The following is a 4,681-nucleotide window of genomic DNA, read 5'->3' as shown; positions in this document are numbered from 1 at the left end:
ATGTCTCGTTATATACATTATATAGTAACTTTTTGTCTAATCCTCATTTTTTGCCTCCACTTTCCATTGCTTAATAGAGGTTTTCACATTACACTTCTTAGTAACATAGGGCAAGTGTAGGGTAGGTTAGAAGCTTTGACAGTGTTCATGTCACATGTGACATTTTCAGCTAATGATAAGGACTGATCAGTTTTGACATGTTTTGTCCAGCATGCCATGATTGCAAACACACCCCAGTTCTTACTAAGCCTGTTGATAGTATCCTCTAATCAGGGGTGGGCTGCTATGGGTTCACCTGGGTTCAGGAGAACCCATAGCTAATGTTATGGCCAGTTTGGAGGACCTCCAAATCTCACCCCTGGCTGGCCCTACCCACCCGCTCCTCCAAGGAGTTTCCATGCAGCCCATTAAGTGCAGGGCCCATGTGGAGGCTTGGGGAGGGGGGTAAATGGGCCTCCTGAAAGGCTGGAAACAGGCTCATTCCAGCCTCCAGAGGGCCTCCGCAGCCTGGGGGAAGCAGTTTTCGCCCTCCCAGAGGCTCAAAGTAAGCCACCGGAGCCTGGAGAATGTGAAAATGCCCCCCCCTCATCATGGTGCAGGAGGCCAACTAGGCCATGCCCATCATGGCCACACCCAGCCAGCAACCAGGCAGAGAACCTGTGGCTGAAATTTTCGAAGCCCATCCCTGCCTCTAATCTAATAATTTCTTCGTAAAGTGAGATATTTTGACTGCATTTCATCAACAAGAAAGCATATACAGTATATTGGAGAGAGAGAAAGATTAATTAATTAATTAATTAAAGATTAACTTGGTTTTTTTTTGCAACAACTCTTGGTATGTTGGTATGAAAGTAAACTGATAGCCATTGAGATGTCATTCTTTCTGTGTATCCCCATTGAAAACTAGGCTGACAGAATGGTATCTACATTTTGCAACTAAGAACTTTTGTCAGCAGCTATAACCAAAGTTGTAGGTGCTATGAAGAACATTTAAGTAGGCATATGGTGCAGCTTGCTTGAGGCCAGGGCTGTAGGTGGGGTGAGACAACAGTTCTCTTATGCTTTATATAATGCTTATATAAACAGGGAAAATCAAGCCCAGCAGTTTTTTTAAACAGATATTGTGAAACTAAGTAGAAGCTGACTAGAAGGATTAAGATTGCATTCATTGATAGGGTTGCCTGTTAAAATCTATAGATCTGTGAGTTCAAGTGGTGGGAGGTGAGGTGTGGTAAGAGTTCCTATTAATGATGATCTACCTGACCCATATGTAACTCTGGCATTGGCAATCACAAAATGGTATTTGAGCTGCACTAGGATGAAAAAAATCATATTAACAGATCAGGGGGACTCATAGGAAAGATTGGCAAACTTATGGGGCAGAAATGGCAAAAATATTTTTAACATGGAACATATTGAAGGATATTTTTGAACAGTGGATCTACTTCTGTAGATAGACTGTGTTTAAAAGATGTAAGAGGAACATGTTTTATTAGACAAGACTGAGATTGATCTGAAATGGATTTTAAAATGACAGGACATAAACAACATGATGGAAAAAGGTGTTGCACTTACATTTACAAAAGAAACTGGTGATGTTTTAAAAGGATATACAAATAACAAAAACAACGACCTGGACCACTTTCCTATATTGGGTTTACAAAAGAGGCTTAATAAAAGTTTGAAGAATTTTGTGAGCACAAATAAAGAAAAAATGAAAAGAATTCAAGTTCCAGGACATTCGTCGAAGGGACTAAATATCAAGATTGTTAAAAGTAAAACAAAGGAATATAAAGTTGGTTTATTTGATCAATGTTAAAAGAAATATATTATTTCTGGTAACTCTTGATGGACTTTTGCTGATTAGCATTGGATAATTAAGCTGTATGGATTTATTTACAGAAAAGACATGGGATGGGGGAAAGTGATCATTTGTTATATTTTAAGAAAATGTGATAAGTCAACTAAAATTGTTTTGTGATTAAAAAAAAGTCATTTCTTTGTATATTTCTTTTCCTTTTCCTTTACTATATTCTTATTTTACTCTTTCTTTTCTATTTTTTTTCTGTTTTTTCTTTTTCTGCACTTTCTATTTTTTATTCTTTCTGTTTTTATTAGTTTGTATCTTTTTAACTGTAATTTTTAATAAAAAAATATCTACCAAATCAACCAAATCAATACCAATGTAGAGGAGCATTCTCCTGATGTCTAGAAACTATTCCAATGTTCCAGTAAAACAAACATAAAATAAAACTTGTCAACATGTCAATTTACCCATCATATTGCATAACATGACAGTAACAAATCTTGCCATTTCTTTTTTCTAGAACACAAGTGTCCATTTTTAAGATTTCTTTTTATCTTGTCTTTATTATTTTTGTAAATAACTCAAGGGAGTGAATGTACCTAATACTGCTTCCTCCTACATTCCACACAACAACAACAACAGTGTGAGGTGAATTGGACAGAGAGAGAGTGACTATAACAAAGTCATCTAGCACCCATGCTTAAGGCAAGACTAGAATTCACAGTCTACTGGTTTCTAGCCTAGTGCTTTAACCACTAGACAAAATTTAGTGATGAACTGTAACAATAAAGCTTTTTGTAAGATTATTTAGGGGCTTGTTGCTCATTGGTTTACATTTTTTGTTAAAAAAACTCATTTCTAAATCTCTCTGTTACTTCAACTGTTAGGGAAAGTAGATATCTTAACATCTATTTTTTTGTTTTAATGGACAGTTCAGTTCTTGATGAAACTGAAACTACAAATCTTTAGAACTAATTTGTAGCAAACCTTAAAGAAACAACATCTCAACTCCTTCCATCTGGTTCTCTTCAAGTTGTTTTGAACTATAACTTTTAGTTTAGAATGAAACACCATTTTGATGTTTCCAATCTGCATTTCTATATATAGTTAATAAAATCTCTGGGTAAAAAGAATATACATTTAACTAGAGAATGAAATGTGAGAAATGTTTTATATATTGGCTTTGTATGACACATTGTCAGTCTAAAAGAACATCATTTTTCCCTTCCCGTCAAGAAGGCCCTGATTACTTCATTTGTGATTTATGGAATACATGAGATGAGGTGCCCATATCTAACCAAAATCAGGGCTGTGACTTACTCATAATTCCTATGTCTTTCCACTCCAGATCAAACGTTAATTATTAACAATCGTTATTAAATAAACTTTCCTTTATATTGCGGAAAGTTAACAGGCATTTTACATAAACGTTTTGAAGTAATTTTATTGATAATAGTATTTTTATGAAGGAAGCTAATCACATTTTCTTTCAAGGTAACCCAGGTAACCTATTTGGTGTTACATACCTGGGCCTTAAGAGCCATCATACATTCCCAATCATTAGTAGACTTAACTCATTACATCTTTGAAGGCTGGCCTTTTCAGTCTTGCTCAGACCAACCTATCTTGTAATCTGCCCTTCACATAATTGCATTTGTCTATGTCAGGGGTGTCCAAACTTGGGAACTTTAAGACTTGTGGACTTCAACTCCCAGAATTCCCTAGCCAGCATGGCTGGCTGGGGAATTCTGGGAGTTGAAGTCCACAAGTCTTAAAGTTCCCAAGTTTGGACACCCCTGGTCTATGTGTTGATCTTTGCTGCAGGCATCCGTATACCCAAATTAAACTCCTTGTGATTTCTTGTAATCAAAAAATGCCAGTAAAAGAGCAAGCGGTCTGCCTTAATTCAAAAGATTAAGTATTTTCATATTTGCTGAACTTGCTCCTTAATTATCACTTTTTCTGACTTTCCATCTCTAAAGTTGTACATTTTCACAGAATATGAAAAAGCATATTGGTACTGGAGTCTCTTTTCCCTGTTTCTTAACATGCACCTCCATTTTTGAAAGAGACAGACAAACTGCTAAGCAAAACACACTACAATATGGCTGTGCTGCTTTGATGTGCCAAAGTCTGCCTCTCCAAACAAGTAAATTACAAGGCTAAATTGTAATGATCCAGAGTCATTTAATTAGCAGGAGGGAAAACTATCTGGCTCTCTATTAAAAGCATGGCTGTGTATCTTTCAACTATAACTCTGTTCTCAGGAAATTCTTTGGTCCTCAACAACAGCAAATATACTGTTTTTATTTCATAGCATTCTCCAGGGAGCATTAAGGATTAGTGGGGAGATTAGTGTGACTTTGTTAAGAAAACATTGCATAAAAAGTAATTGTGTCCTTGCGCCTAAAAGCAAGGAGAGAATGGCATCCCAGGAGAATGGCTTGCTCAGTCAGATGAATCCATCATTTCTCCTATCTGAGACAGGAAATCTGAAGGGTCCAAGCATGGCTTCATCAAGCTTTTCCCATGTGTTGGATGTGTGCATACAGTGTTTGTGTTTAGTACCTACTCCCCTACCTTGGTTTATGTAACAATTGTCTCCTGTATGTGCACAGTAGAGAGAATAACAGTTGATTGAGTGTTGGCTATGCTATCTAGGTCAGCTGTTATGAGTCAACTGCATGGGATTCTCATGGCCATGAGGGAAGACCTTGATTAGGAGTCAAACAACTTCATCACTTCTAGAGTCTCCTCTAGATGAGATGGGCAGCACATAAATCTAATAGAAAAACAAATAATAGAAATATTTCAGCTGTCTCCACTTACTTACCTGGCCCAAATACCTATTGATAGAGGTAGCATGGCAGATGA

This window comes from Natrix helvetica, assembly GCF_964273705.1.
Source record: "Natrix helvetica genome assembly, chromosome: 3".
Classification (NCBI taxonomy): domain Eukaryota; kingdom Metazoa; phylum Chordata; class Lepidosauria; order Squamata; family Natricidae; genus Natrix; species Natrix helvetica.
The sequence above is the reverse complement of the archived record's forward strand: the minus strand, read 5'-3'. Positions refer to the sequence as shown.